At 42.3% G+C, this 13,278-nt stretch overlaps 1 pseudogene; it reads right to left on the bottom strand.

The window, feature by feature from the left end:
* Nucleotides 1-9,520: 9,520 nt before the first annotated feature.
* LOC117418666 (U2 spliceosomal RNA) lies at nucleotides 9,521-9,725 on the bottom strand (annotated as a pseudogene).
* Between the last annotated feature and the right edge of the window lie 3,553 nt (nucleotides 9,726-13,278).

The raw sequence follows: 13,278 nt of genomic DNA, 5'->3' as shown, positions 1-13,278 counted from the left end.
AATGACCGGTGTGGAGCTTCTAGGTCGTTTGAAATTCCGGCGCTTCAAGTGTTAAGTGGATTTCTGAAAAATCTTTTACATTCACATTAACATCCTCCAGATCATCCAGTGAAGTGTTAAAATCCCCCCAAATAATGTTCCTATTTGTAGATACCAACTCAGGTAAGATTTTAAACACCTCTAGCCTAGTACTCTTAATGGTTGGTGCATACACATTTATTAACCTAAAATTCTCTTTATGCAATATTATATCTACATACATAACCCTACCCGGTATAATAATCCTGGTTTATTTTCTAATACAATCCGCACTGTTAAACAGCATTCCTACCCGCCCGCTGTAGCATTAGCTACACCCCTGCAGCATGAGAAGCTTGCTGCCTGCCAGACTTAACTGATTGGCAGGAAACCTGGCCAGGTTATCAGAGTTTAATTGAAAGCTTATTAAGCAGTTTAAAGTTACAAATGCAACGTTATCTATGGTTTCGTGGTAAATGCTGAACGTTTTTTAAATCTTCATATATTCTGTTTGCCATACACAACACATTAGTATTTATCTTTGCATCTGTTCTCCTATTTATCATGTTAATTGTTTTTAACGGTCCTTATAGCAATGACCTGGTTCTATCTAATTGATTATCATTGTCTCATTAGACCATTTGGCTATTTCTTTATTACACGCACCTGACTGTTTATAAGGGGAGAGTCAGGTTTGTGTTGAGGAGAGAGAAGGGTGTGGTTGCTGTGTGTGTTTGTTAGAAAAAGTATTTTCTAATCTACTGCTCTTAAAAAAAAAAAAAAAAAAAAAAAAAAAAAACACCAACACAACTACACTCAGTAAAGATATCTTTATAAAAATTGGAATCAATTCTACAATTAACTTCTTCAGCTGAGTTTGAAATTCACCTTAGTGAATGAATAGATATTTATTTAATGTTCTTTGCAGGCTGTGGATTACTGGCCATTGCCTCACCAAGCCGTTCCTACTTTACCCTGGGATTTAAAAGGATCATTTCTCTGAGCTGCCTTTCCATTGGGGAATTGTTTGTTGGAAGGATTTTTCCAAACCCAGGTGGTTTTGCTGTTGTACTGTTTCCTGAATGCTGGGTAAGATCAAGCCAATTTACTCATTTTTGTTCAGCTTTTTAAAATTTAATATTTCTGTGGTTTTTCCTTTATCACCTGAATTTTTTATATACATTGGTCTGGACAAATAGTTTTTGTTTTATTGGGGTTCAACGAGCGCCTCGCACAGAAGGCTCAGTTTAATTTGTTTTTGTTTTACTGGGGTTCAACGAGCACCTCCTACAGAAGGCTCAGTTATTGGGGTTCAATGAGCACCTCTCGCAGAAGGCTCAGTTTAATAAGTTTTTTGTTTCTTTTATGGGGGTTCAATGAGCATCTCTCGCAAAAGGCTCAGTTTTATTGGGGTTCAATGAGTACCTCCTACAGAAGGCTCAGTTATTGGGAATCAATTAGCACCTTGCAGAAGGCTCAGTTTTTTTGGGGTTCAACGAGCACCTCTCACAGAAGGCTCAGTTTAATTAGTTTTTGTTTTGGGGTTAAATGACCACCTCTCGCAGAAGGCTCAGTTTAATTAGTTTTTGTTTTGGGGTTCAATGAGCACCTCTCGCAGAAGGCTCAGTTTTATTGGGGTTCAACAAGCACCTCCTACAGAAGGCTCAGTTACTGGGATTCAATTAGCACCTCACAGAAGGCTCAGTTTGATTGGGGTTCAACGAGCACCTCTCACAGAAGGCTCAGTTATTGGGGTTCAACGAGCACCTCTCACAGAAGGCTCAGTTTTATTAGTTTTTTGTTTCTTTCATTTGGGTTCAATGAGCACCTCTTGCAGAAGGCTCAGTTATTGGGAATCAATTAGCACCTCAAAGAAGGCTCAGTTTAATTTAGTTTTTTGTTTCTTTCATTTGGGTTCAATGAGCACCTCTCGCAAAAGGTTCAGTTATTGGGAATCAATTAGCACCTCACAGAAGGCTCAGTTTTATTGGGGTTCAATGAGCACCTCTCACAGAAGGCTCAGTTTAATTAGTTTTTGTTTTGGGGTTCAATGAGCACCTCTTGCAGAAGGCTCAGTTTTATTGGGGTTCAACGAGCACCTCCTACAGAAGGCTCAGTTACTAGGATTCAATTAGCACCTCACAGAAGGCTCAGTTTTATTGGGGTTCAACGAGCACCTCTCACAGAAGGCTCAGTTTAGTTTGTTTTTGTTTTGGGGTTCAATGAGCACCTCTTGCAGAAGGCTCAGTTTTATGGGGGTTCAATGAGCACCTCTTACAGAAGGCTCAGTTATTGGGAATCAATTAGCACCTCACAGAAGGCTCAGTTTTTTTGGGGTTCAACGAGCACCTCTCGCAGAAGGCTCAGTTTAGTTTGTTTTTGTTTTGGGGTTCAATGAGCACCTCTCACAGAAGGCTCAGTTTAGTTTGTTTTTGTTTTGGGGTTCAATGAGCACCTCTCGCAGAAGGCTTCGTTTAGTTTGTTTTTGTTTTGGGGTTCAATGAGCACCTCTCACAGAAGGCTCAGTTTAGTTTGTTTTTGTTTTGGGGTTCAATGAGCACCTCTCGCAGAAGGCTCAGTTTAGTTTGTTTTTGTTTTGGGGTTCAATGAGCACCTCTCACAGAAGGCTCAGTTTAATTAGTTTTTTGTTTCTTTTATGGGGGTTCAATGAGCACCTCTTACAGAAGGCTCAGTTATTGGGAATCAATTAGCACCTCACAGAAGGCTCAGTTTTTTGGGGGTTCAATGAGCACCTCTCGCAGAAGGCTCAGTTTAGTTTGCTTTTGTTTTGGGGTTCAACGAGCACCTCTCACAGAAGGCTCAGTTTAATTAGTTTTTTGTTTCTTTTATTGGGGTTCAATGAGCGCCTCTCACAGAAGTCTCAGTTTATTTTTTTTATGCCCTGTGCATGGCCAGTTTAGTCCAGGGGACACTTTTTGGATATTTTAGTCTCATTGCTCTACAATTGTTTCCCAGTATTTTTCTTTTCTTTCTTTGTGTTTGATTACCACAATGCATATTTATTGTAATGAGTACTGACTTTCCCAGCGTTTTTTCTTGGATCTGGCACTCTGCTCACCTACCTTTTTTAATATATGGCTTCTTGTGGGTAGGAATATAATTCTGACAGGTAATTAGTTATTTTCATTGTGCTTTTAGAGTTGAGATTATTACTGACTGATGGTGTCTACGGGGACGGTTCAGAATTTCAGTACTAATTTGTGTTTGTGGTGCAGTCTAGAAATGCTAGCAGTCTTGTTTAGTTGTGCTTGGTTAAAAGCCAATTTAATACATAAAAAATGTCCAATCCAGAGGAAGGCTCACCTGATGCATGATGCTGTGGATTTCTCAAATATCACTATAGTACCTTGTGTAACTAGAAGAGAACCTGTTGCAGAGATTGCCTCTTTACTGTATGACTTGCATATCACCAGGACCATTGGCAGTGATTTAGAAGGTGGGGAGGAGTTTACTGCTGTCCTTTCAGAGATAGAAACAATAAGACTCCATTCTGCAATTAACTACTTGTTTAGATACCATGGAGAATAAGGGTAAATTAGCCCAAGAAAGTGTTATCGACAGAAAGGAGCCGCTTAAACACTATATAGACCAAAGATTTGAACATGTGCAAATATCCATTGTCACAGCTGTAGCAGAACTGGAATACAAAATGGTCAATTGTTTAAGAAGGGATGAACAATGGCAGAGCAAGCTCATGCAACATGTTAGATCTGCTAGTACACCTAGAATGTCTGATTCTGCTCCCTTATCTTCTCCTAGAATTGTTCTTGTTTGGTGTTTCACACAGAAGATAATATAAGAACATAAAGTTTACAAATGAGAGGAGGCCGTTCGGCCCATCTTGCTCGTTTGGTTGTTAGTAGCTTAATGATCCCAGTGTGTCAGTTTCAACAACATTATTGGGGAGTTGGTTCCAGACCCTCGCAATTCTCTGTGGGGGGAAAAAAGTGCCTCCTATCTTCTGTTCTGAATGCCCCTTTATCTAATCTCCATTTATGACCCCTGGACCTTTTCTTTTTTTCAGGTCGAAAATGTCCCCTGGGTCGACATTGTCAATACCTTTTAGAATTTTGAATGCTTGAATCGGATCACCGCATAGTCTTCTTTGTTCAAGACTGAATAGATTCAATTCTTTTAGCCTGTCTGCATACGACATGCCTTTTAAACCCGGGATAATTCTGGTCGCTCTTCTTTGCAATATCCTTTTTGTAACAAGGTGACCAGAACTGAACACAATATTCTAGGTGAGGTCTTACTAATGCATTGTAAAGTTTTAACATTATTTCCCTTGATTTAAATTCAACACTTCTCACAATATATCCGAGCATCTTGTTTATAGCACCTTTTTTATAGCTTCCCCACATTGTCTAGATGAAGACATTTCTGAGTCAACATAAACTCCTAGGTCTTTTTCATAGATTCCTTCAATTTCAGTATCTCCCATCTGATATTTATAATGCACATTTTTATTGCCCGAGTGCAGTACATTACACTTTTCTCTCTTTAAATGTCATTTGCCATGTGTCTGCCCAGTTCTGAATGCTGTCTAGATCATTTTGAATGACCTTTGCTACTGCAACAGTGTTTGCCACTCCTACTATGTGTATGTTGTCTGCAAATTTAACAAGTTTGCTTACTATACCAGAATCTAACTCATTAATGTAGATTAGGAATAGCAGAGGACCTAATACTGATCCCTGTGGTACACCACTGGTTACCTCGCCCCATTTTGAGGTTTCTCCTCTAATCGGTGCTTTCTGTTTTCTACATGTTAACCACTCTCTAATCCATGTGCATGCATTTCCTTGAATCCCTACTGCGTTCATTAATCTTTTATGCGGGACTTTGTCAAAAGCTTTGTGGAAATCTAAATAAATGTCATATGCTTTGCAATTATCCATTGTCGATGTTGCATCTTCAAAAAAATCAAGCAAGATAGACATGATCTCCCTTTCCTAAAACCATGCTGACTGTCACCCAGGATACTGTTACCATATAGGTAATTTTCCATTTTGGATCTTATTATAGTTTCCATAAGTTTATATGTAATAGTTAAGCTTATTGGTCTGTAGTTACCTGGTTGGGTTTTGTCTCTCTTTGTGGATCGTTATTACGTTTGCAATTCTCCAGTCTGTCAGTACAACCCTTATATCAAGTATAATATAATGACATGTTAGGGTTCATAGAACAGTGTGAATTTCCTCGCCCTTGCCCTATGGGGGATCCTGAGAGAGTGGCTATTCTGTCGTCTGTCTTGAAAGGTTCAGCTAGAAGCTGGTGGATAGCTGAGAGGGGAAATGTACGTAGCTGAAATGATTTTTTGTGAAGCCTTTTCTTGCTGCTTCTACCCATTGATTATTTGTCAGCAATAAGACAGGCTCAGGAATATGGTACAGACCCCACGGCAATGCATAAGGGATGGTTATAGGGCTTTGTCTTAAATGTAAGTCTGATATTGCAGAAGTGCTTCAACATTGAATAACTGTCATCCAAAGCTTGCTAGTTTCTGTATAGACTGACTAGCTAGTGAGAATTGGCATGCTGGTGGAAATGGATTGGGCAGCACAGATAGTACCGGTCAAAAGTTAACCAGGCTAATAAACTGCAAAAACACTTGTCTTTGCTGCCGTTTCCCATTGAAGTGAGAGGAATTAAAGGAGAAGCTGTACTGGATGTATATTCACACTCATGCAATTACAGCTCTGGCAGAAGTTTAATCTCTCTCATGAGAAGCTGCTGCCATGTCCTGAACAAACATTTGTGTTAGCAGATGGGAAGTCATGTGGTGCTAGAGGCAAAACCCAGGGGGGGGGGCAATTTTCGATGCTTTCATCCTGAAGCATTTTTGTGGGGTCATTAAATCACAGTAAAGTAGGTAAATAGTAGCAGAGCTGCATTCCTTGGCCGCATCCCATCCCCCCCTCCTGCAATCTTAATAAACTCCTGAAATTTATTCTGTGCTTTTTTAAACCACTCCTTCTTACTAATGTAGCTAATTGCATCCCACCCTCTTGAGAAACTTTAATCTTCTCAAAACTTTGTGACCTCCACCCCACAATGTTTCAAGCTCCTCCTTGTTCTCTTTAGTTATTAATCGTGTTTTAATTTCCACACTCCTCTCTCATTAGGGCACTCTGGTGTATAAATCTCTGAGCAGATAGCTCTTTGATCAGAAATATACTGGCTGCATAACTTCTTTCTCGATGCAAATCAGTAGTCTAGACTTTGCTGAACCCCCGGAAATGTGGATATGTCCCTTCCCTTCATCCACTAGCTTTGAATCCTTTTAAAACTACCTTTTTAATGACCAATCCATCTTCATGACTGTCTGCTTTCAGATGACTGTTTTTACAGTAGTTTAAATATATTGGCAAGAACTAAAATAAATCCTTCCCTTCATTCTTACTTGGCTTCCCAGACACATTTATAACTCTTAGGTACAATATTAAACATTGCATCAGTAACCAATAATCTCCCATTTATAATGTCTTCTCTCTTTTTTTAAAAAAAATATTCCTTTTTAAATAACACTGCTACCCCAGAAGACTTGCAGTCGTTCCCTCATGACACTTTTTTTTTTTTTTCCTCATACTCTTAAGATGTCATATCCATTGGGCACTTAACCCTAGAATGCAGCCCTGGGTCTAAGACTCTGCATGGTTTTTGTTGTGTAATAATTGCGTTATAGATGCATTATGTTGTCGTGACCCTCCTTCTGTTCTACAATTTAGTGACAAATGTTTCTATAGATTAATTAAAAAAAAAAAAAAAAAAAAAAAAAAGGAAAAAACTTACATTCTTATTACTAATTGTCCTGTTATCGGGTCCAGCAGACTCCAATTATTTTACTGTTGACTATAATTTCCACCTCCTGCTTTCCTTGTCATTAAACACTGTGACTCTCTCAGCATGTGCTGCTGATGATTTAGCTTATGTCAGTCAGCTACAGATGTTCATTTTATGTAAGAATCCTGTGCTAGTGAGGAGAGTGATTTATCAAAGTCTTCTGAAGAGGAACCCGAAGATAATGTCCAACGGACCATTCAAACCCGCTGCAGTGGCACGTACTAGAGCAAAAACCAGGCGAGACCCAACATAATGAGGAGCCCACTGGGTCCTGCACCTGGAAGAACAACTATCACCCAAAGATGCCTCAGATCTGTTTGTACCAACCTTGAAGGACAAAGAACAGCAGCAAGGAAGGATGCATCTGAAAACAAGCTTCTGGCTTTTCTGGGTCTTTCCCTTTTAGCGGGATATGAAAAAACTGACATTTGCACTCTGGAGCTCTTTGGAGATCAACTCTCAAACCCAATGTATCGAGCCACAATGTCTGTCGAAAGATTTGAAGATAGTCGTTTTTTTCGGCGGTTTGACAACAAGACTTCAGCTTTCACTTCTTTGGAGCGGCTCTCCACAAATCTTCTAAATGCTCCTATACATGAAAATCTTCAGTAAAATACTCTTTTTTTTATTGAGATTTTACATATTTACAATTTACACCCATTCTTTTTTCATTCATGTTACATTTCTTTTAAAGATGACAGTCATGCATACAGACATACATATTGTTTTAAAAGCATTTAAAATACATTTAAAAACACCAAGACAATCGTGCTTTGTACATGGTTAAAACAGACACGGATTAAAATCAACATGATAAAACCTGTGCTGCTTTAAAAGTGACTGGAAAAAGAACCATCTAAAAAAAACAGTGCTTGAGGGCTGGGGAGTGCTCCTCTTAAAAAGGTTCAAAGGTGAACATAAAACAGAACAATAAAACTATAAGGGACGGTGTATAAAACTGTGTTAAAATTCTAAAATTTTAAAACCCTTAATGTAACATTTAATAGTTGACATTAAAAAAACTTTTTGATGCATAAAAACAAAATCAAATAACATTCAAAATAAATTCAATAAAACAAACAAAAAGACTACATAAAACCAGGGCACCGTTCAAAAACGGTCATGCCAGCTAAAAAGGGCGGAATGCTGGCATGACAAAATAAATAAAAGGCTTAGCGGTGCCCCGTAGTCCCGCTCCTAGGAGCTAGCGGTTCCAGTTTTTTCCTTTATTCCATCTTCACGTCCTGAAGTCCGGCGATCCTCCACTCCGCAGGCCTTGTCCTTCCCGAGGGTCCGGATGTCCAGAATTACAAAGTCCTTGATAAGAGTTTGTGCCCTTCTGGTCGTGGTGATAGTGTCTAGCTCCTGCTTGTGGTAGACACAGACGTTACGGCCCTCCCACAGGATCTGCTTGACAACATTGATGACACGCCAAATGCACTTGGCTGTGCTGGTAGCGATTCCTCCCGCAGGCCCACAGAGCACAGTCTCAGCGGTCATCTTGGCCGTGTCAGCAAACCTGTTTAGGAAGACAGAGACAGAGAGCCAGACACTGCCAGCCACATCACACTCCCAGAAGATATGGGCTGGTGTTTCTCTCTTGCGGCACTTTGCATAGGGGCATGTTTCTACTTGGGCTAGTCCCTTCCTGAACATGAACGCTCGAGTGGGGAGTGCACTGTGGACGGTGTTCCATGCTATATCCTTCTGGACATTACTGAGGCAGCTGTGAGACACATTCTCCCTGATTTTTTTGGCTTTGGGTGAGGGAGAAAGTAGCTACTTTTTTCAATTTCCTGGGAACCGGCAAGATATTTAGTTACAGCCTTGTATTCCCAGGAGGCCAATTTTGCTTTATCGAAGCCCAATTTATATATAGTGTCCCTTAAAGTTCAATACAAAGGGGGGGGGGGGGGTCCCAGGAGTACGGCACAGTGTTGTCAATAGTGCAGAGGCCCAAGGCCCTGAGAGACAGGTGGCAAAATAGAAACGATTCATGTAACATACCTTCCTGTCCAGGGCCTGGATGATCTTGATAGTTTGCGTGAGCCCCTGCACTCGGGTGAGCTGCACAATGTCCGGGACCCCCTTACCTCTCTTCTTGTCTGCTTTACTCATGGTGGCTCGCTTTACCCTCTATCTCGCTGCCCCAAATAAAGCGGTGGATAATGCGGTCCACCACTTTTTTTTTTTTTTTTTTTTTTTTTTTTTAGTAAAAGGCGAAAGATTTATTGGAGCTGAAGAGAAGACTGAGCATGGGTTTGTTGGCGGCAAAGTCCGCCTGGCCAGCCCAAAGGCCTTTTCTATCCAGTGGCAAGGCTAAATGGGGAACCCTCCTCCCACAACGCAACTGCCGTTTTGGTCCTGGAAAATTGGCTTTTTGCTGCTGCCTTAAGTGAATGCCTACCTTGATTTGCATGCATTAAAATCGCTCCTCCTCCAACAAACGCAAAGCCTTCTGGGTACACTGGCCTGCTGCATGTGCATAGCAGGCTGTCCCTCATCGTCTAGCTAGGACGGCCTGCCTTTTTTAAAAAAAAAAAAAAAAAAAACAACAAAAAGAGCGGAAAAAAATACAACCCAGAAAAAGGGAGAGGGAGAGGCTGGCTCTCTCTCTCTCTCTCTCTTTTGACCTTTCTTGTGCACCGTTCCCGGAGGTACTGCAATACCGGGTCGATGCGTGGAGTGGACGGAGCAAGCCCCGGTTCCATCTCCTGCTTCCAAAAATCAATTTAATATAGACTGGTCCCCCTATGGGGGACGTATCAGATATTAAACTGATAAGAACAGATTTATTTTATTTATTTTTTTTTTTTTTTATAACACAATTACAAAACTAACACATACAATTCACAATAACAATAGTTAACAGGCACCTCTAAAACACGTTTGTACAAAAGAGTGCATGTCCTTAAATAAAGTCCTCATCCTGCCTTGACAAGCCCAGACACTCCAACCTAGCACCAGCACTGCCCTGCCACTTCTCCCACCGCCAGATCCTCTCCGCTTCTTCACGCCCCCTCCTGTTGACATCACGCAGCACATAGTCCCGTATGGCCCTTTGGCCGATCTCATAGGTCTCATGGCAGCTCAAGGTCTCAGATTTCAAGACCAGGATATTCCTTGCCTTCCACAGGGCCTCCTTAAAACAGTTCACCACACACCAGAGCTGCCATGAGCCTTCCTCCTTCTTCTTTGGGCCATACAAAACCAGCTGTTCCTCCAACAGGTTGCCTTCCATCCACACAGCCAACAGGGGGGACGCCTTTCTCCACAAGCGCCTGGCAGACTCGCACTCCCACAACAGATGGCACACAGATTCCTCCGCCCCACAGCCCTGAAAAGGACAGCTAGGGGTCTTGCACATCCCTCTGCCATGCATCACCGCTCTCACCGGCAACACCTCATGCATGATAAGCCAGGCCAGGTCTTTATGCTGGTTCATCAAGGCAGGATGGGCAGCATTCCTCCACACCTTCTCTGGATCGCCTACTGCAACCCTCTTTATAGGACATGTGGTCACACTCTCCTGCACAAAAGAAAGCAGTTTTCTTGGTTTTAAAAGCAGGTCTTTGTCAACCTTCCCCGTCAGTTTCCCCTTTAAGAACTCTTTAAACACTGCATACCCAAAGGGAGGATCAAAAACGGGACAGTAAGGGGGATCTTTAAAATTCCTAGAAACCTTAAAAACGCCCCCATAAAAAACCTCACAAACAAAGCCCCTTGACACTCCCCTCTTAACACCAATTCAACATGCCTGCAAACTGCGTGAACATATAAAAACGTTTCCAATTCCGGAAGCCCTTTACCACCCTTTAATACCCCTTTACACACCACCTCTCTCTTCAAACGTTCCCACTTGGCACCCCAAAAAAAACGAAACATCTGCCTTTTTAAAACTGTGATAACAGCCCTGGGGGGTGGGAAGACCACTCCCACATACAGAAGCAAGGGGAGAATGACCGCCTTGACAATGAGCACCTTCCCCTCCAGTGTCAGGCTCCTCTGTGTCCACAGCCCCATTTTCTGGCCCACTTTCTTTGAGACCTCCACCCAATTGCTCAGACCAGATCCTGTGGCGTCCATCCTTATACCTAAAACTTTTATAAAATCAGTTTTCACGCATACCCCAACATCCGGTACCCCCTCCCATCCCCCAAACAACATGCACTCCGACTTCTCCTTATTCAACTTGGACCCGGAGGCCACACAAAAACACTCACACTGCCACAACACTCGTTTAATTGCTCACTCACTCACACACAACACATTCACATCATCCATATACAAGACGCACTTTGCCTCAGCTCCTCCACCCCCCCCCCGGGATAGCCAGCCCCCTGATCACCTTGTCTTTACGGAGGGCCTGAGCCAAAGGTTCCATACAACAGATAAAAAGCAGGGGGGACAGCGGGCAGCCTTGTCTTGCTCCACACTTGATATCAATTTGACCGGATAGCTTCCCATTGATACTCACTCTACTCCCTATATTACTATAGAGGAGACTTACCCACTTAACAATTTGATCTGTAAACCCCATTTTTCTCAAAACCTGGAGCATAAACTCATGAGAGATCCTGTCGTATGCCTTTTCCAAGTCCAAATTCAAAAGGCATACCGGCACCTTACGGTCCTGTGCAAAAAAGACAGCATCTCTCAGTAAGATAAGGCTATCCGTAATCTTCCGCCCTGGAACGCCACAGGTCTGATCCGGATGGATCACCTCTTCTATCACCGTCCTCATTCTGCAAGTTAAAATCTTAGAAAAACATTTGTAATCCACATTTAAAAGGGTTAGAGGTCTCCAGTTTGCCAGTTCCTCTTTACAGTTCTTCTTAAAGACCAGCACTATAATCCCCTGTCTAAAGGATGCCGGCATCTCCTCCTTCAGCAAAGTCTCATTGAACACCCTGGTTAAATCCGGCCCAACCAAGTTCCAACAGGTCTTGTAGAATTCTCTGGGCAGACCATCCCCGCCCGGCGTCTTCCCGTCCCTGAAAGACTCCATAGCAGCAGCAGCCTCCTCCAGGGAGATCACCCCGTTCAATACCTCACCCTGACACACCCTCCTCTCCAACCCCTCCAACATATCACTCACCATGCTCTCATCAATCACCTTCCTTTCATACAACTTGGTGTAAAACCTCTCAGCCACATCTATCATGTCCTCCGTCTCCTTCCTCACCACCCCACTCTCATCTCTCAACCCATACAACACCTTACTGCCACTCATCACTTTCTTAAAGAAGTACCTAGAGCACTTCTCGTTCTCCTCCAAATGCCGCACCTTACTCTCCACAATCACACTCTCGGTTCTCTTTACATGCAGCACTTTTAATTTGTTCTTAATCTCGCACACATCACTCGCCACATTACACCCCATACTCCCCAATTCATACATCCTATTCAACTTCCTTTGCAACCGGCTCACCTTCTTTCTCTCCATTTTTGCCACACCCCCACTTCCACAAAAAACTTTTTAATTTTATTTTTTATACACTCCCACCACTCACCCACTGAATCAAACATTTCTTTCAATGACTGCCACCCCTTGTACCTCCTCTCAAACTCACTCATAACATCCTTATTCTTTAACACACTCACATTTAACTTCCACACCCCTCTCCCCACCACACACACCCCTTCCAGTTTCACCTCCGCACACACCATCACATGGTCAGAATAAAACACAGGCACACACACACATGCCACCCACTCCACTTCCTTTGAAGAAAAAATAAAGTCAATCCTAGAAGCCCTCACACCCGTTGTATCCGACCACGTGTATCCCGATAGCCCTGGATACAACCTCCTAAACCCATCTACTAATTGAGCATCCTGCACAATACTCCCCAACATCTTAGAGGTTTTATCCAGCTTCACACCCTCACCCTTCCTATCACTCACGCTTAACACACAATTGAAGTCCCCTCCCCAAATCACAATCTTTGATGTTTTCACAAACACCCTCAGTTTCTCAAAGCACTCAACCCTTTCATGCTTATCTGGCGAGGCGTACACATTTATAACCCTCACCTCCTTCCCCATCCACTCCACATCCACTACCACAGCTCTCCCACACTCAACCACAGTTTTACTTTTAATCTCTATATTTTTATTTTTGAATAACACAGCCACACCTGCATTCTTACAACCATTTGCCCCTGACCACACCGATGCACCATACACCCACATACTCTCAAATTCCTTATAAGCTTCTCTAAAGGGGAGACCACACTCCTGTAACAGCAGCACATCTGCCTTTACACTACCCAAAGAATCTAAAATCATTTTGCACCTATCCTTACTCCTCACACTCCACACATTAATAGTTGCTATGGACAACGCCATCACAACACTCAACCAAATTATTAGTGACCTTACCATTCTGAA

The sequence above is a fragment of the Acipenser ruthenus genome, chromosome 13 (genome assembly GCF_902713425.1).
Source record: "Acipenser ruthenus chromosome 13, fAciRut3.2 maternal haplotype, whole genome shotgun sequence".
In the NCBI taxonomy this organism is placed as follows: Eukaryota; Metazoa; Chordata; class Actinopteri; order Acipenseriformes; family Acipenseridae; genus Acipenser; species Acipenser ruthenus.
Note: the sequence above shows the minus strand (reverse complement) of the source record. Positions and strands in the feature narration are given on the sequence as shown.